Raw genomic sequence first — 21,025 nt, 5'->3', positions numbered from 1 at the left:
TCTGCACACAATACTTAGTTCTCAGAAGTAAATCATATGTGCCATGTTGTTTCATTTAGGTTTAAAGAGTTACCTGCTATAGTGCCGGTTATGCTTTCCTATATTGTAAGTGCTAGTTTTACAGATTGGAATGTTAGCACAAAAACTGAAAGAAAGGATATAGCCGCAAAATTGCTGCACACAATGCTTAGTTCTCTGAAGTAAATCATATGTGCCATGTTGTTTCATTTAGGTTTAAAGAGTTAGCTGCCATACCACCGGTTATGCTTTCCTATACTGTAAATGCTAGAGTTACAGATAGGAATGTTAGCACAAAAACTGAAAGAAAGGAATAGCCGCAAAATCTCTGCACACAATGCTTAGTTCTCAGAAGTAAATCATATATAACATGTTGTTTCATTTATGTTTAAAGAGTTAGCTGCTATAGTGCCGGTTATGCTTTCCTATACTAAGTGCTAGTTTTACAGATAGGAATGTAAGCACAAAAACTGAAAATAAGGAGAGCCGCAAAATCTCTGCACGAAATGCTTAGTTCCCAGAAGTAAATCATATGTGCCTTGTTGTTTCATTTAAGTTTAAAGAGTTTGCTGCTATACCGCCAGCTTTGCTTTCCTATAGTGTAAAGACTAGTTTTACAGATAGGAATGTTAGCACAGAATCTGAAAGAAAGGAGATAGCCACAAAATCTCTGGTCACAATGCTTAGTTCTCAGAAGTAAATCATATGTGCCATGTTGTTTCATTTAGGTTTAAAGAGTTAGCTGCTATACTGCCGGTTATGCTTTCCTACAGTGTAAATGCTAGTTTTACAGATAGGAATGTTAGCACAAAAACTGAAAGAATGGAGATAACCACAAAATTGCTGCACACAATGCTTAGTTCACTGATGTAAATCATATGTGCCATGTTGTTTCATTTAGGTTTAAAGAGTTAGCTGCTATACCGCCGGTTATGCTTTCCTATAATGGAAATGCTAGTTTTACACATAGGAATGTTAGCACAAAAACTGAAAGAAAGGAGATAGCCCCAAACTCTCTGCACACAATGCTTAGTTCTCTGAAGTAAATCATATGTGCCATGTTGTTTCATTTAGGTTTAAAGAGTTAGCTGCCATACCACCGGTTATGCTTTCCTATAGTGTAAATGCTAGAGTTACGATAGGAATGTTAGCACAAAAACTGAAAGAAAGGAGATAGCCGCAAAATCTCTGCACACAATGCTTAGTTCTCAGAAGTACATCATATATGACATGTTGTTTCATTTAGGTTTAAAGAGTTAGCTGCTATAGTGCCGGTTATGCTTTCCTATACTGTAAGTGCTAGTTTTACAGATAGGAATGTAAGCACAAAAACTGAAAGAAAGGAGAGCCCTAAAATCTCTGCACAAAATGCTTAGATCCCAGAAGTAAATCATATGTGCCTTGTTGTTTCACTTAGGTTTAAAGAGTTTGGTGCTATACCGCCAGCTTTGCTTTCCTATAGTGTAAAGGCTAGTTTTACAGATAGGAATGTTAGCACAGAAACTGAAAGAAAGGAGATAGCCGCAAAATCTCTGCTCACAATGCTTAGTTCTCAGAAGTAAATCAAATGTGCCATGTTGTTTCATTTAGGTTTAAAGAGTTAGCTGCTATACCACCGGTTATGCTTTCCTATAGTGTAAATGCTAGTTTTACAGATAGGAATGTTAGCACAAAAACTGAAAGAAAGGAGATAGTCACAAAATCGCTGCACTCAATGCTTAGTTCTCTGAAGTAAATCAAATGTGCCATGTTGTTTCATTTCAGTTGAAGAGTTAGCTGCTATACCGCCGGTTATGCTTTCCTATAATGTAAATGCTAGTTTTACAGATAGGAATGTTAGCACAAAAACTGAAAGAAAGGAGAGAGCTGCAAAATCTCTGCACACAAAGCTTAGTTCTCTGAAGTAAATCATATGTGCCATTTTGTTTCATTTAGGTTTAAAGAGTTAGCTGCCATACCACCGGTTATGCTTTCCTATAGTGTAAATGCTAGAGTTACAGATAACAATGTTAGCACAAAAACTGAAAGAAAGGAGATAGCCGCAAAATCTCTGCACATAATGCTTAGTTCTCAGAAGTACATCATATATGACATGTTGTTTCATTTAGGTTTAAGTGTTAGCTGCTATAGTGCCGGTTATGCTTTCCTATACTGTAAGTGCTAGTTTTACAGATAGGAATGTAAGCACAAAAACTGAAAGAAAGTAGAGCCGCAAAATCTCTACACAAAATGCTTAGTTCCCAGAAGTAAATCATATGTTCCATGTTGTTTCATTTTAGTTTAAAGAGTTTGCTGCTATACTCCAGCTTTGCTTTCCTATAGTGTAAAGGCTAGTTTTACAGATAGGAATGTTAGCACAGAAACTGAAAGAAAGGAGATAGCCGCAAAATCTCTGCTCACAATGCTTAGTTCTCAGAAGTAAATCATATGTGCCATGTTGTTTCATTTAGGTTTAAAGAGTTAGCTGATATACCCTTAGTTAGGCTTTCGTATATAGTAAATGTTAGTATAAAGATGTGAATGTTAGCACAAAATCTGAAGTAAAGGAGATAGCTGCAAAATCTCTTCACTCAACGCTTAGTTCTCAGAAGTAAATCATATATGCCATGTTGTTTCATTTAGGTTTAAAGAGTTAGCTGCTATACCGCCGGTTATGCTTTCCTATAGTGTAAATGCTAGTTTTACAGATAGGAATGTTAGCACAAAAACTGAAAGAAAGGAGATAGCCACAAAATCGCTGCACACAATGCTTAGTTCTCTGAAGTAAATCATATGGGCCATTTTGTTTCATTTAGGTTTAAAGAGTTAGCTGCTATACCGCCGGTTATGCTTTCCTATAATGTAAATGCTAGTTTTACAGATAGGAATGTTAGCACAAAAACTGAAAGAAAGGAGATAGCCGCAAAATCTCTGCACACAATGCTTAGTTATCAGAAGGAAATCATATGGGCCATGATGTTTCATTTATGTTTAAAGAGTTAGCTGCTATATCGCCGGCTTTGCTTTCCTATAGTGTAAATGCTAGTTTTAGAGATAGGAATGTTATCACAAAAACTAGAAAAAAAGGAGTTAGGCGCAAAATCTCTGCACACAATGCTTAGTTCGCAGAAGTAAATCATATGTGCCATGGTGTTTCATTTAGGTTTAAAGTGTTAGCTGCTATAGTGCCAGTTATGCTTTCCTATACTATAAGTGCTAGTTTTACAGATAGGAATATTAGCACAAAAAGTGAAAGAAAGGAGATAGCCGCAAAATCTCTGCACACAATGCTTAGTTCTCAGAAGTAAATCATATGGGCCATGTTGTTTCATTTAGGTTTAAAGAGTTAGCTTCTATACCGCCGGTTATGCTTTCCTATAGTGTAAATGCTAGTTTTACAGATAGGAATGTTAGCACAAAATCTGAAAGAAAGGAGATAGCCGCAAAATCTCTGCACACAATGCTTAGTTCTCATAAGTAAATCATATGTGCCATGTTGTTTCATTTAGGTTTAAAGAGTTAGCTGCTATACTGCCGGTTATGCTTTCCTATACTGTAAGTGCCAGTTTTACAGATAGGAAGGTAAGCACAAAAACTGAAAGAAAGGAGAGCCTGAAAATCTCTGCACAAAATGCTTATTTCCCAGAAGTAAGTCATATGTGCCTTGTTGTTTCATTTATGTTTAAAGAGTATGCTGCTATACAGCCAGCTTTGCTTTCCTATAGTGTAAAGGCTAGTTTTACAGTTAGGAAGGTTAGCACAGAAACTGAAAGAAAGGAGATAGCCGCAAAATCTCTGGTCACAATGCTTAGTTCTCAGAAGTAAATCATATGTGCCATGTTGTTTCACTTAGGTTTAAAGAGTTAGCTGCTATACCGCCGGTTATGCTTTCCTATAGTGTAAATGCTAGTTTTACAGATAGGAATGTTAGCACAAAAACTGAAAGAAAGGAGATAGCCGCAAAATCTCTGCACAAAATGCTTAGTTATCAGAAGTAAATCATATGTGCCATGTTGTTTCATTTAGGTTTAAAGAGTTAGCTGCTATACCCTTAGTTAGGCTTTCGTATATAGTAAATGCTAGTATAAAGATGTGAATGTTAGCACAAAATCTGAAGTAAAGGAGATAGCTGCAAAATCTCTGCACACAATGCTTAGTTCTCAGAAGTAAATCATATGTGCCATGTTGTTTCATTGAGGTTTAAAGAGTTAGCTGCTATACCTCCGGTTATGGTTTTGTGTATAGGAAAGGCTAGTTTTAGAGATTGGAATGTTACTACAAAAACTGAAGGAAAGGAGATAGCTGCAAAATAGCTGCACACCATGTGTAGTTCTCAGGAGTAAATCATATGGGTCATGTTGTTTCATTTAGGTTTAAAGAGTTAGCTGCTATACCTGCGGTTATGGTTTTGTGTATAGGAAAGGCTAGTTTTAGAGATTGGAATGTTACCACAAAAACTGAAGGAAAGGAGATAGCTGCAAAATCTCTGCACAGAATGCTTAGTTCTCAGGAGAAAATCATATGTGTCATGTTGTTTCATTGAGGTTTAAAGAGTTAGCTGCTATACCGTCAGTTATGGTTTCCTATATAGGAAATTCTAGTTTTAGAGATAGGAATGTTAGCATAAAAAATGAAGGTAAGGAGATACTGCAAATTCTCTGCACAGAATGCTTAGTTTTCAGGAGTAAATCATATGTGCCATGTTGTTTCATTTAGGTTTAAAGAGTTAGCTGCTATACCTCCGGTTATGGTTTCGTATATAGGAAATGCTAGTTTTAGAAATAGGAGTGTTAGCACAAAAACTGAAGGAAAGGAGATAGCTGCAAAATCTCTGCACTCAATGCTTAGTTCTCAGGAGTAAATCATATGTGCCATGTTGTTTCATTCAGGTTTAAAGAGTTAATTGCTATACCTTCGGTTATGCTTTCCTATATAGTAAATGCTAGTTTTATAGACAGGAATGTCAGCACAAAAACTGAAGGAAGGGAGATACGTGCAAAATCTCTCCAAAAAATGCTTAGTTCTCAGAAGTAAATCATATGTGCCATGTTGTTTCCTTTAGGTTTAAACAGTTAGCTGCTATACCCTGGATTATGCTTTCCTATATAGTACGGATGGGTTTAGGGATAGGATTGATACCACAAAAACTGAAGGAAAGGAGAAAGCTGAAAAATCTCTGCACACAATGCTTAGTTCTCATAAGTAAATCATACATGCCATGTTGTTTCATTTAGGTTTAAAGAGTTATCTGCTATACCTTCGGTTATGTTTACATATATAGGAAATGCAAGTTTTAGAGATAGGAATGTTAGCACAAAAAATGAAGGAAAGGAAATAGCTGCAAAATCTCTGCAGACAATGCTTAGTTCTCAGAAGTAAATCATACATGCCATGTTGTTTCATTTAGGTTTAAAGAGTTATCTGCTATACCTTCGGTTATGTTTACGTATATAGGAAATGCGAGTTTTAGAGATAGGAATGTTAGCACAAAAACTGAAGGAAAGGAGATACCTGCAAAATCTCTGCACAGAATGCTTACTTTTCAGGATTAAATCTTATGTGCCATGTTGTTTCATTTAGGTTTAAAGAGTTGGCTGCTATACCTTCGGTTATGCTTTCCTATAGAGTAAGGGCTAGTTTTAGAGATAGGAATGTTCGCACAAAAACTAGAAAGAAAGGAGATAGCCGCAAAATCTCTGCACACAATACTTGGTTCTCAGAAGTAAATCATATGTGCCATGTTGTTTCATTTAGGTTTAAAGAGTTAGCTGCTATACTACCGGATTTGCTTTCCTATAGTGTAAATGCTAGTTTAACAGATAGGAATGTTAGCACAGAAACTGAAAGAAAGGAGATAGCCGCAAAATCTCTGCACACAATGCTTAGTTCTCAGAAGTAAATCATATGGGCCATGTTGTTTCATTTAGGTTTAAAGAGTTAGCTGCTATAGTGCCAGTTATGCTCTCCTATATTATAAGTGCTAGTTTTACAGATAGGAATGTTAGCACAAAAACTGAAAGAAAGGAGATAGCCGAAAATCTCTGCACACAATGCTTAGTTCTCCGAAGTAAATCATATGGGCCATGTTGTTTCATTTAGGTTTAAAGAGTTAGCTGCTATATTGCCGGTTATGCTTTCCTATACTGTAAGTGCTAGTTTTACAGATAGGAATGTTAGAACAAAAATTGAAAGAAAGGAGATAGCCGCAAAATCTCTGCACACAATGCTTAGTTCTCTGAAGTAAATCATATGGGCCATGTTGTTTCATTTAGGTTTAAAGAGTTAGCTGCTATACCCTTAGTTAGGCTTTCGTATACAGTAAATGCTAGTATAAATATATGAATGTTAGCACAAAATCTGAAATAAAGGAGATAGCCGCAAAATCTCTGCACACAATGATTAGTTCTCAGAAGTAAATCATATGTGCCATGTTGTTTCATTTAGGTTTAAAGAGTTAGCTGCCATACCACCGGTTATGCTTTCGTATAGTGTAAATGCTAGAGTTACAGATAGTAATGTTAGTACAAAAACTGAAAGAAAGGAGATAGCCGCAAAATCTCTGCACACAATGCTTAGTTCTCAGAAGGAAATTATATGTGCCATGTTGTTTCATTTAGGTTTAAAGAGTTAGCTGCTATAGCGGAAGCTTTGCTTTCCTATAGTGTAAATGCTAGTTTTACAGACAGGAATGTTATCACAAAAACTGAAAGAAAGGAGATAGCCGCAAAATCTCTGCACACAATGCTTAGTTCTCAGAAGTAAATCATATGTGCCATGTTGTTTCATTTAGGTTTAAAGAGTTAGCTGCTATACCCTTAGTTAGGCTTTCGTATATTGTAAAAGCTAGTATAAAGATGTGAATGTTAGCACAAAATCTGAAGTAAAGGAGATAGCTGCAAAATCTCTGCACACAATGCTTACTTCTCAGAAGTAAAGCATATTTGCCATGTTGTTTCATTTAGGTTTAAAGACTTAGCTGCTATACTACCAGTTATGCTTTCCTATAGTGTAAATGCTAGTTTTACAGATAGGAATGTTAGCACAAAAACTAGAAAGAAAGGAGATAGCTGCAAAATCTCTGCACACAATACTTGGTTCTCAGAAGTAAATCATATGTGCCATGTTGTTTCATTTAGGTTTAAAGAGTTAGCTGCTATACTACCGGATTTGCTTTCCTATAGTGTAAATGCTAGTTTTACAGATAAGAATGTTAGCACAAAAACTGAAAGAAAGGAGATAGCCGCAAAATCTCTGCACACAATTCTTAGTTCTCTGAGTTAAATCATATGTGCCATGTTGTTTCATTTCGGTTTAAAGAGTTTGCTGCTATACCCTTAGTTAGGCTTTCGTATTTAGTAAATGCTAGTATACAGATGTGAATGTTAGCACAAAATCTGAAGTAAAGGAGTTAGCTGCAAAATCTCTGCACACAATGCTTAGTTCTCAGAAGTAAATCATATGTGCCATGTTGTTTCATTGAGCTTTAAAGAGTTAGCTGCTATACCTCCGGTTATGGTTTCGAATATAGGAAATGCTAGTTTTAGAGATTGGGATGTTAGCACAAAAACTGAAGGAAAGGAGATTGCTGCAAAATCTCTGCACACAATGTGTAGTTCTCAGGAGTAAATCATATGGGTCATGTTGTTTCATTTAGGTTTAAAGAGTTAGCTGCTATACCTGCAGTTATGGTTTTGTGTATAGGAAAGGCTAGTTTTAGAGATTGGAATGTTACCACAAAAACTGAAGGAAAGGAGATAGCTGCAAAATCTCTGCACAGAATGCTTAGTTCTCAGGAGTAAATCATATGTGTCATGTTGTTTCATTGAGGTTTAAAGAGTTAGCTGCTATACCGTCAGTTATGGTTTCCTATATAGGAAATTCTAGTTTTAGAGATAGGAATGTTAGCACAAAAAATGAAGGAAAGGAGATACCTGCAAATTCTCTGCACAGAATGCTTAGTTTTCAGGAGTAAATCTTATGTGCCATGTTGTTTCATTTAGGTTTAAAGAGTTAGCTGCTATACCTCCGGTTATGGTTTCGTATATAGGAAATGCTAGTTTTAGAAATAGGAGTGTTAGCACAAAAACTGAAGGAAAGGAGATAGCTGCAAAATCTCTGCACTCAATGCTTAGTTCTCAGGAGTAAATCATATGTGCCATGTTGTTTCATTCAGGTTTAAAGAGTTAATTGCTATACCTTCGGTTATGCTTTCCTATATAGTAAATGCTAGTTTTATAGATAGGAATGTCAGCACAAAAACTGAAGGAAGGGAGATACCTGCAAAATCTCTCCAAAAAATGCTTAGTTCTCAGAAGTAAATCATATGTGCCATGTTGTTTCCTTTAGGTTTAAACAGTTACCTGCTATACCCTCGATTATGCTTTCCTATATAGTACGGCTGGGTTTAGGGGTAGGATTGATATCACCAAAACTGAAGGAAAGGAGATAGCTGAAAAATCTATGAACACAATGCTTAGTTCTCAGAAGTAAATCATATGTGCCATGTTGTTTCATTTAGGTTTAAAGAGTTAGCTGCTATAGTGCCAGTTATGCTTTCCTATATTATAAGGGCTAGTTTTACAGATAGGAATGTTAGCACAAAAACTGAAAGAATGGAGATAGCAGCAAAATCTCTGCACACAATGCTTAGTTCTCTGAAGTAAATCATATGGGCCATGTTGTTTCATTTAGGTTTAAAGAGTTACCTGCTATACCGCAAGCTTTGCTTTCCTATAGTGTAAACGCTAGTTTTACAGATAGGAATGTTAGCACAAAAACTGAAAGAAAGGTGATAGCTGCAAAATCTCCTCACACAATGCTTATTTCTCAGAAGTAAATCATATTTGCCATGTTGTTTCATTTAGGTTTATAGAGTTAGATGCTATAGTGCCGGTTATGCTTTCCTGTATTGTAAATGTTGGTTTTACAGACAGGAATGTTAGCATAAAAACTGAAAGAAAGGAGATAGCCGCAAAATCTCTGCACACAATTCTTAGTTCTCAGAAGTAAATCATATGTGCCTTGCTGTTTCATTTAAGTTTAAAGAGTTTGCTGCTATACCGCCAGCTTTGCTTTCCTATAGTGTAAAGGCTAGTTTTACAGATAGGAATGCTAGCACAGAAACTGAAAGAAAGGAGATAGCCGCAAAATGTCTGCTCACAATGCTTAGTTCTCAGAAGTAAATCATATGTGCCATGTTGTTTCATTTAGGTTTAAAGAGTTAGCTGCTATACCGCCAGTTATGCTTTCCTATAGTGTAAATGCTAGTTTTAAAGATAGGAATGTTAGCACAAAAACTGAAAGAAAGGAGATAGCCACAAAATCGCTGCACACAACGCTTAGTTCTCTGAAGTAAATCATATGTGCCATGTTGTTTCATTTAGGTTTAAAGAGTTAGCTGCTATACCGCCGGTTATGCTTTCCTATAGTGTAAATGCTAGTTTTACAGATAGGAATGTTAGCACAAAAACTGAAAGAAAGGAGATAGCCGCAAAATCTCTGCACACAATGCTTAGTTCTCTGAAGTAAATCATATGTGCCATGTTGTTTCATTTAGGTTTAAACAGATACCTACTATACCCTCGATTATGCTTTCCTATATAGTACGGCTGGGTTTAGGGGTAGGATTGATACCACAAAAACTGAAGGAAAGGAGATAGCTGAAAAATCTCTGCACACAATGCTTAGTTTTCAGAAGTAAATCATACGTGCCATGTTGTTTCATTTATGTTTAAAGAGTTATCTGCTATACCTTCGGTTATGTTTACGTATATAGGAAATGCTAGTTTTAGAGATAGGAATGTTAGCACAAAAACTGAAGGAAAGGAGATACCTGCAAAATCTCTGCACAGAATGCTTAGTTTTCAGGATTAAATCATATGTGCCATGTTGTTTCATTTAGGTTTAAAGGGTTAGCTGCTATACTACCGGTTATGCTTTCCTATAGTGTAAATGCTAGTTTTACAGATAGGAATGTAAGCACAAAAACTGAAAGAAAGGAGATAGCCGCAAAATCTCTGCACACAATGCTTATTTCTCAGAAGTAAATCATATTTGCCATGTTGTTTCATTTAGGTTTATAGAGTTAGATGCTATAGTGCCGGTTATGCTTTCCTGTATTGTAAATGCTAGTTTTACAGATAGGAATGTTAGCACAAAAACTGAAAAAAAGGAGATAGCCGCAAAATCTCTGCACACAATGCTTAGTTCCCAGAAGTAAATCATACGTGCCATGTTGTTTCATTTAGGTTTAAAAAGTTTGCTGCTATACCCTTAGTTAGGCTTTCGTATATAGTAAATGCTAGTATAAAGCTGTGAATGTTAGCACAAAATCTGAAGTAAAGGAGATAGCTGCAAAATCTCTGCACAATACTAGGTTCTCAGAAGTAAATCATATGTGTCATGTTGTTTCATTTATGTTTAAAGAGTTAGCTGCTATACTACCGTATTTGCTATCCTATAGTGTAAATGCTAGTTTTAAAGATAGGAATGTTAGCACAAAAACTGAAAGAAAGGAGATAGCCGCAAAATCTCTGCACACAATGCTTAGTTCTCAGAAGTAAATCATATGGGCCATGTTGTTTCATTTAGGTTTAAAGAGTTAGATGCTATACCGCAAGGTTTGCTTTCCTATAGTGTAAATGCTAGTTTTACAGATAGGAATGTAAGCACAAAAACTGAAAGAAAGGTGATAGCCACAAAATCTCTGCACACAATGCCTAGTTCTCTGAAGTAAATCATATGTGCCATGTTGTTTCATTTAGGTTTAAAGAGTTAGCTGCTATACCCTTAGTTAGGCTTTCGTATATACTAAATGCTAGTATAAAGATATGAATGTTAGCACAAAATCTGAAGTAAAGGAGATAGCCGCAAAATATCTGCACACAATGCTTAGTTCCCAGAAGTAAATCATATGTGCCATGTTGTTTTACTTAGGTTTAATGAGTTAGCTTCTATATTGCCGGTTATGCTTTCCTATACTCTAAATTCTAGTTTTACAGATAGGAATGTTAGCACAAAAATTGAAAGAAAGGAGATAGCCGCAAAATCTCTGCACACAATGCTTAGTTCTCAGAAGTAAATCATATGTGCCATGTTGTTTCATTTAGGTTTAAAGAGTTCGCTGCTATACTGCCGGTTATGCTTTCCTATAGTGTAAATGCTAGTTTTACAGATAGGAATGTTAGCACAAAAACTGAAAGAAAGGAGATAGCCGCAAAATCTCTGCACACAATGCTTAGTTCTCTGAAGTAAATCATATGTGCCATGTTGTTTCATTTAGGTTTAAAGAGTTAGCTGCTATACCGTCTGTTATGCTTTCCTATAGTGTAAATGGTAGTTTTACACATAGGAATGTTAGCACAAAAATTGAAAGAAAGGAGATAGCCGCAAAATCTCTGCACACAATGCTTAGTTCTCAGAATTAAATCATATGTGCCATGTTGTTTCATTTAGGTTTAAAGAGTTTGCTGCTATACCCTTAGTTAGGCCTTCGTATATTTTAAATGCTAGTATAAAGATGTGAATGTTAGCAGAAAATCTGAAGTAAAGGAGATAGCTGCAAAATCTCTGCACACAATGCTTAGTTCTCAGAAGTAAATCATATGTGCTATGTTGTTTCATTTTGGTTTAAAGAGTTAGCTGCTATACTACTGGTTATGCTTTCCTATAGTGTAAATGCTAGTTTTACAGATAGGAATGTTAGCACAAAAACTGAAAGAAAGGAGATAGCCGCAAAATCTTTGCACACAATGCTTAGTTGTCTGCAGTAAATCATATGTGCCATGTTGTTTCATTTAGGTTTAAAGAGTTAGCTGCTATACCGCCTGTTATGCTTTCCTATAGTGTAAATGGTAGTTTTACAGATAGGAATATTAGCACAAAAACTGATAGAAAGGAGATAGCCACAAAATCTCTGCACACAATGCTTAGGTCTCAGAAGTAAATCATATATGACATGTTGTTTCATTTAGGTTTAAAGAATTAGCTGCTATAGTGCCGGTTATGCTTTCCTATACTGTAAGTGCTAGTTTTACAGATAGGAATGTAAGCACAAAAACTGAAAGAAAGGAGAGCCGCAAAATCTCTGCACAAAATGCTTAGTTCCCAGAAGTAAATCATATGTGCCTTTTTGTTTCATTTAGGTTTAAAGAGTTCGCTGCTATACCGCCAGCTCTGCTTTCCTATAGTGAACAGCCTAGTTTTACAGATAGGAATGTTAGCACAGAAACTGAAAGAAAGGAGATAGCCGCAAAATCTCTGCTCACAATGCTTAGTTCTCAGAAGTAAATCGTATGTGCCAAATTGTTTCATTTAGGTTTAAAAAGTTAGCTCCTATACCGCCGGTTATGCTTTCCTATAGTGTACATGCTAGTTTTACAGATAGGAATGTTAGCACAAAAACTGAAAGAAAGGAGATAGCTGCAAAATCTCTGCACACAATGCTTAGTTCTCAGAAGTAAATCATAAGTGCCATGTTGTTTCATTTAGGTTTAAAGAGTTTGCTGCTATACCCTTAGTTAGGCTTTCGTATATTGTAAATGCTAGTATAAAGATGTGAATGTTAGCACAAAATCTGAAGTAAAGGAGATAGCTGCAAAATCTCTGCACACAATGCTTAGTTCTCAGAAGTAAATCATATGTGCTACGTTGTTTCATTTTAGATTAAAGAGTTAGCTGCTATACTACCGGTTATGCTTTCCTATAGTGTAAATGCTAGTTTTACAGGTAGGAATGTTAGCACAAAAACTGAAAGAAAGGTGATAGCCACAAAATCTCTGCACACAATGCTTAGTTTTCAGAAGTAAATCATATGTTCCATGTTTTTTCATTTAGGTTTAAAGAGTTAGCTGTTATAGTGCCGGTTATGCATTCCTATACTGTAAGTGCCTGTTTTACAGATAGGAATGTAAGTACAAAAACTGAAAGAAAGGTGAGCCACAAAATCTCTGCACAAAATGCTTAGTTCCCAGAAGTAAATCATATGTGCCTTGTTGTTTCATTTAGGTTTAAAGAGTTTCCTACTATACCGCCAGCTTTGCTTTCCTATAGTGTAAAGGTTAGTTTTACAGATAGGAATGTTAGCACAGAAACTGAAAGAAAGGAGATAACCGCAAAATCTCTGCTCACAATGCTTAGTTCTCAGAAGTAAATCATATGTGCCATGTTGTTTCATTTAGGTTTAAAGAGTTAGCTGCTATACCCTTAGTTAGGCTTTCGTATATAGAAAATGCTAGTATAAAGATGTGAATGTTAGCACAAAATCTGAAGTAAAGGAGATAGCTGTAAAATCTCTGCACACAATGCTTAGTTCTCAGAAGTAAATCATATGTGCCATGTTGTTTCATTTCCTATAGTGTAAATGCTAGTTTTACAGATAAGAATGTTAGCACAAAATCTGAAGTAAAGGAGATAGCCGCAAAATGTCTGCACACAATGCTTAGTTCTCAGAAGTAAATCATATGTGCCATGTTGTTTCATTTAGGTTTAAAGAGTTAGCTGCTATACCGCCTGTTATGCTTTCCTATACTGTAAATGCTAGAGTTACAGATAGGAATGTTAGCACAAAAACTGAAAGAAAGGAGATAGCCGCAAAATCTCTGCACACAATGTTTAGTTCTCAGAAGTAAATTATATGTGCCATGTTGTTTCATTTAGGTTGAAAAAGTTAGCTGCTATACCTCAAGCTTTGCTTTCCTATAGTGTAAATGCTAGTTTTACAGATAGGAATGTTAGCAAAAAACTGAAAGAAAGGAGATAGCCGCAAAATCTCTGCACACAATGCTTAGTTCTCAGAAGTAAATCATATGGGCCATGTTGTTTCATTTAGGTTTAAAAAGTTAGCTGCTATACCGCCGGCTTTGCTTTCCTATAGTGTAAAAGCTAGTTTTACAGATAGGAATGTTACCACAAAAACTAGAAAGAAAGGAGATAGCCGCAAAATCTCTGCACACAATGCTTAGTTCTCAGAAGTAAATCATATATGACATGTTGTTTCATTTAGGTTTAAAGAGTTAGCTGCTATACTACCGGATTTGCTTTCCTATAGTGTAAATGCTAGTTTCACAGATAGGAATGTAAGCACAAAAACTGAAAGAATGGAGAGGCGCAAAATCTCTGCACAAAATGCTTTGTTCCCAGAAGTAAATCATACGTGCCTTGTTGTTTCATTTAAGTTTAAAGAGTTTGCTGCTATACCGCCAGCTTTGCTTTCCTATAGTGTAAAGGCTAGTTTTACAGATAGGAATGTTAGCACAGAAACTGAAAGAAAGGAGAAAGCCGCAAAATCTCTGCTCACAATGCTTAGTTTTCAGAAGTAAATCATATGTGCCATGTTGTTTCATTTAGGTTTAAAGAGTTAGCTGCTAAACCACCAGTTATGCTTTCCTATAGTGTAAATGCTAGTTTTACAGATAGGAATGTTAGCACAAAAACTGAAAGAAAGGATATAGCCACAAAATCGCTGCACACAATGCTTAGTTCTCTGAAGTAAATCATATGTGCCATGTTGTTTCATTTAGGTTTAAAGAGTTAGCTGCCATACCACCGGTTATGCTTTCCTATAGTGTAAATGCTAGAGTTACAGATAGGAATGTTAGCACAAAAACTGAAAGAAAGGAGATAGCCACAAAATCTCTGCTCACAATGCTTACTTCTCAGAAGTAAATCATATGTGCCATGTTGTTTCATTTAGGTTTAAAGAGTTAGCTGCTATACCGCCGATTATGCTTTCCTATAGTGTAAATGCTAGTTTTACAGATAGGAATGTTAGCACAAAAACTGAAAGAAAGCAGATAGCCGCAAAATCTCTGCACAAAATGCTTAGTTATCAGAAGTAAACCATAAGTGCCATGTTGTTTCATTTAGGTTTAAAGAGTTAGCTGCTATACCCTTAGTTAGGCTATCGTATATAGTAAATGCTATTATAAAGATGTGAATGTTAGCACAAAATATGAAGTAAAGGAGATAGCTGCAAAATCTCTGCACACCATGCTTAGGTCTCAGAAGTAAATCATATGTGCCATGTTGTTTCATTTAGGTTTAAAGAGTTAGCTGCTATACTACCGGATTTGCTTTCCTATAGTGTCAATGCTATTTTTACAGATAAGAATGTTAGCACAAAAACTGAAAGAAAGGAGATAGCCGCAAAATCTCTGCACACAATGCTTAGTTGTCTGAAGTAAATCATATGTGCCATGTTGTTTCATTTAGGTTTAAAGAGTTAGCTGCTATACCCTTAGTTAGGCTTTCGTATATTGTAAATGCTAGTATAAAGATGTGAATGTTAGCACAGAATCTGAAGTAAAGGATATAGCTGCAAAATCTCTGCACACAATGCTTAGTTCTGAGAAGTAAATCATATGTGCCATGTTGTTTCATTTAGGTTTAAAAAGTTAGCTGCTATACTACCGGTTATGCTTTCCTATAGTGTAAATGCTAGTTTTACAGATAGGAAAGTTAGCACAAAAACTAGAAAGAAAGGAGATAGCCGCAAAATCTCTGCACACAATTCTTGGTTCTCAGAAGTAAATCATATGTGCCATGTTGTTTCATTTAGGTTTAAAGAGTTAGCTGCTATAGTACCGGATTTGCTTTCCTATAGTGTAAATGCTAGTTTTACAGATAAGAATGTTAGCACAAAAACTGAAAGAATGGAGATAGCCGCAAAATCTCTGCACACAATGCTTAGTTCTCTGAAGTAAATCATATGTGCCATGTTGTTTCATTTAGGTTTAAAGAGTTAGCTGCTATAACCTTAGTTAGGCTTTCGTATATAGTAAATGTTAGTATAAAGATATGAATATTAGCACAAAATCTGAATAAAGGAGATAGCCGCAAAATCTCTGCAAACAATGTTTAGTTCTCAGAAGTAAATCATATATGACATGTTGTTTCATTTAGGTTTAAAAAATTAGCTGCTATAATGCCGGTTATGCTTTCCTATACTGTAAGTGCTAGTTTTACAGATAGGAATGTAAGCACAAAAACTGAAAGAAAGGAGAGCCGCAAAATCTCTGCACAAAATGCTTAGTTCCCAGAAATAAATCATATGTGCCTTGTTGTTTCATTTAGGTTTAAAGGGTTTGCTGCTATACCGCCAGCTCTGCTTTCCTATAGTGTAAAGGCTAGTTTTACAGATAGGAATGTTAGCACAGAAACTGAAAGAAAGGAGATAGCCGCAAAATCTCTGCTCACAATGCTTAGTTCTCAGAAGTAAATCATATGTGCCATGTTGTTTCATTTAGGTTTAAAGAGTTAGCTGCTATACCTCCGGTTATGCTTTCCTATAGTGTACATGCTAGTTTTACAGATAGGAATGTTAGCACAAAAATTGAAAGAAAGGAGATAGCCGCAAAATCTCTGCACACAATGCTTAGTTCTCAGAAGTAAATCATATGTGCCATGTTGTTTCATTTAGGTTTAAAGAGTTAGCTGCTATACCGCCTGTTATGCTTTCCTATAGTGTAAATGCTAGTTTGACAGATAGGCATGTTAGCACAAAAACTGAAAGAAAGGAGATAACCACAAAATCTCTGCACACAATGCTTAGTTCTCAGAAGTAAATCATATGGGCCATGTTGTTTCATTTAGGTTTAAAAAGTTAGCTGCTATACCGCCGGCTTTGCTTTCCTATAGTGTAAATGCTAGTTTTACAGATAGGAATGTTACCACAAAAACTAGAAAGATAGTAGATAGCCACAAAATCTCTGCACACAATGCTTAGTTCTCAGAGGTAAATCATATGTGCCATGTTGTTTCATTTAGGTTTAAAGAGTTAGCTGCTTTACCCTTAGTTAGGCTTTCGTATATAGTAAATGTTACTATAAAGATATTAATGTTAGCACAAAATCTTAAGTAAAGGAGATAGCCGCAAAATCTCTGCACACAATGCTTAGTTCTCAGAAGTAAATCATATGTGCCATGTTGTTTCATTTAGGTTTAAAGAGTTAGCTGCCATACCACCGGTTATGCTTTCCTATAGTGTAAATTCTAGAGTTACAGATAGGAATGTTATCACAAAAACTGAAAGAAAGGAGATAGCCATAAAATCTCTGCACACAATGCTTAGTTCTCAGAAGTAAATCATATGTTTCATGTTGTTTCATTTAGATTTAAAGAGTTAGCTGCTATACCCTTAGTTAGGCTTTCGTATATAGTAAATGCTAGTATAAAGAAGTGAATGTTAGCACAAAATCTGAAGTAAAGGAGATAGCTGCAAAATCTCTGCACACAATGCTTAGTTCTCAGAAGGAAATCATATGTGCCATGTTGTTTCATTTAGGTTTAAAGAGTTAGCTGCTATATTGCCGGTTATTCTTTCCTATACTGTAAGTGGTACTTTTACAGATAGGAATGTTAGCACAAAAATTGAAACAAAGGAGATAGCCGCAAAATCTCTACAAACAATGCTTAGTTCTCTGAAGTAAATCATATGTGCCATTTTGTTTCATTTATGTTTAAAGAGTTAGCTGCCATACCACCGGTTATGCTTTCCTCTAGTGTAAATGCTAGAGTTACAGATAGGAATGTTAGCACAAAAAGTGAAAGAAAGGAAATAGCCGCAAAATCTCTGCACACAATGCTTATTTCTCAGAAGTAAATCATATGTGCCTTGTTGTTTCTTTTAAGTTTAAAGAGTTTGCTGCTATACCGCCAACTTTGCTTCCCTATAGTGTAAAGGCTAGTTTTACAGATAGGAATGTTAGCATAGAAACTGAAAGAAAGGAGATAGCCGCAAAATCTCTGCTCACAATGCTTAGTTTTCAGAAGTAAATCATATGTGCCATGTTGTTTCATTTAGGTTTAAAGAGTTAGCTGCTAAACCACCGGCTATGCTTTCCTATAGTGTAAATGCTAGTTTTACAGATAGGAATGTTAGCACAAAAACTGAAAGAAAGGACATAGCCACAAAATCGCTGCACACAATGCTTAGTTCTCTGAAGTACATCATATACGACATGTTGTTTCATTTAGGTTTAAAGAGTTAGCTGCTATAGTGCCGGTTATGCTTTGTATACTGTAATTGCTAGTTTTACAGATAGGAATGTAAGCACAAAAACTGAAAGAAAGGAGAGCCGCAAAATCTCTGCACAAAATGCTTAGTTCCCAGAAGTAAATCATATGTGCCTTGTTGTTTCATGTAGGTTTAAAGAGTTTGTTGCTATACCGCCAGCTTTGCTTTCCTATAGTGTAAAGGCTAGTTTTACAGATAGGAATGTTAGCACAGAAACTGAAAGAAAGGAGATAGCCGCAAAATCTCTACTCACAATGCTTAGTTCTCAGAAGTAAATCATATGTGCCATGTTGTTTCATTTAGGTTTAAAGAGTTAGCTGAAATACCGCCGGTTATGCTTTCCTATAGTGTAAATGCTAGTTTTACAGATAGGAATGTTAGCACAAAATCTGAAGTAAAGGAGATAGCTGCAAAATCTCTGCACACAATGCTTAGTTCTCAGAAGTAAATCATATGGGCCATGTTGTTTCATTTAGGTTTAAAGAGTTAGCTGCTATATTGCTGGTTATTCTTTCCTATAGTGTAAGTGGTAGTTTTACAGATAGGAATGTTAGCACAAAAATTGAAAGAAAGGAGATAACCGCAAAATCTGTGCAAAGAATGCTTAGTTCTCTGAAGTAAATCATATGTGCCATTTTGTTTCATTTCGGTTTAAAGAGTTAGGTGCCATACCACCGGTTATGCTTTCCTATAGTGTAAATGCTAGAGTTACAGATAGGAATGTTAGCACAAAAACTGAAAGAAAGGAGATAGCCGCAAAATCTCTGCACACAATGCTTATTTCTCAGAAGTACATCATATAAGACATGTTGTTTCATTTAGGTTTAAAGAGTTAGCTGCTATAGTGCCGGTTATGCTTTCCTATACTGTAAGTGCTAATTTTACAGATAGGAATGTAAGCACAAAAACTGAAAGAATGGAGAGCCGCAAAATCTCTGCACAAAATGCTTAGTTCCCAGAAGTAAATCATATGTGCCTTGTTGTTTCATTTAGGTTTAAAGAGTTTGCAGCTACACCGCCAGCTTTGCTTTCCTATAGTGTAAAGGCTAGTTTTACAGATAGGAATGTTAGCACAGAAACTGAAAGAAAGGAGGTAGCCACAAAATCTCTGCTCACAGTGCTTAGTTCTCAGAAGTAAATCATACGTGCCATGTTATTTCATTTAGGTTTAAAGAGTTTGCTGCTATACCGCCGGTTATGCTTTCCTATAGTGTAAATGCTAGTTTTGCAGATAGGAATATTAGCACAAAAACTGAAAGAAAGGAGACAGCCGCAAAATCTCTGCACACCAAGCTTAGTTCCCAGGAGTAAATCATATGTGCCATGTTGTTTGATTTAGCTTTGAAGAGTTAACTGCAATACCCTCGGTTATGCTTTCCTTTATAGGAAATGCTAGTTTTAGAGATAGGAATGTTAGCACAAAACCTGAAGGAAAGGAGATACCTGCAAAATCTATGCACAGAATGCTGAGTTTTCAGGATTAAATCTTATGTGCCATGTTGTTTCAATTAGGTTTAAAGAGTTGGCTGCTATACCTTCGGTTATGCTTTCCTATATAGTAAGTGGTAGTTTTAGAGATAGGAATGTTAGCACAAAAACTGAAGGAAAGGAGATAGCTGCAAAATCTCTGCACACCAAGCTTAGTTCCCACGAGTAAATCATATGTGCCATGTTGTTTGATTTAGCTTTAAAGATTTAACTGCTATACCCTCGGTTATGCTTTCCTTTATAGGAAATGCTAGTTTTAAAGATAGGAATGTTAGCACAAAAACTGAAGGAAAGGAGATACCTGCAACATCTCTGCACAGAATGCTTAGTTTTCAGGATTAAATCTTACGTGCCATGTTGTATCATTTAGGCTTAAAGAGTTGGCTGCTATACCTTCGGTTATGCTTTCCTATAGATTAAGGGCTAGTTTTAGAGATAGGAATGTTAGCACAATAACCGAAGGAAAGGAGATACCTGCAAAATCTCTGCAAAGAATGCTTAGTTCTCAGGAGTAAATCATATGTGCCATGTTGTTTCATTTAGGTTTAAAGAGTTAGCTGCTATACCGCCGGTTATGCTTTCCTATAGTGTAAATGCTAGTTTTACAGATAGGAATGTTATCACAAAAACTAGAAAGAAAGGAGATAGGCGCAAAATCTCTGCACACAATGCTTAGTTCGCAGAAGTAAATCATATGTGCCATGTTGTTTCATTTAGGTTTAAAGAGTTAGCTGCTATACACTTAGTTAGGCTTTTGTATATAGTAAATGGTAGTATAAAGATATGAATGTTAGCACAAAATCTGAAGTAAAGGAGATAGCTGCAAAATCTCTGCACACAATGCTTAGTTCTCAGAAGTAAATCATATGTGCCATGTTGTTTCATTTAGATTTAAAGAGTTAGCTTCTGTATTACCGGTTATGTTTCCTATATTGTAAGTGCTAATTTTACAGATAGGAATGCTAGCACAAAAACTGAAATAAAGGAGATAGCCGCAAAATTGCTGCACACAATGCTTAGTTCTCTGAAGTAAATCATATGTGCCATGTTGTTTCATGTAGGTTTAAAGAGTTAGCTGCTATACCGCCGGTTATGCTTTCCTATAGTGTAAATGCTAGTATAAAGATATGAATGTTAGCACAAAATCTGAAGTAAAGGAGATAGCCGCAAAATCTCTGCACACAATGCTTAGTTCTCAGAAGTAAATCATATGTGCCATGTTGTATTATTTAGGTTTAAAGAGTTAGCTGCTATATTGCCGGTTATGCTTTCCTATACTGTAAGTGCTAGTTTTACAGATAGGAATGTTAGAACAAAAACTGAAAGAAAGGAGATAGCTGCAAAATCTCTGCACACAATGCTTAGTTCTCAGAAGTAAATCATATGTGCCATGTTGTATTATTTAGGTTTAAAGAGTTAGCTGCTATATTGCCAGTTATGCTTTCCTATACTGTAAGTGCTAGTTTTCCAGATAGGAATGTTAGCACAAAAACTGAAGGAAAGGAGATAGCTGCAAAATCTCTGCAC

Source organism: Dasypus novemcinctus, chromosome 25, assembly GCF_030445035.2.
Source record: "Dasypus novemcinctus isolate mDasNov1 chromosome 25, mDasNov1.1.hap2, whole genome shotgun sequence".
In the NCBI taxonomy this organism is placed as follows: domain Eukaryota; kingdom Metazoa; phylum Chordata; class Mammalia; order Cingulata; family Dasypodidae; genus Dasypus; species Dasypus novemcinctus.
This window is presented reverse-complemented; position numbering follows the sequence as displayed.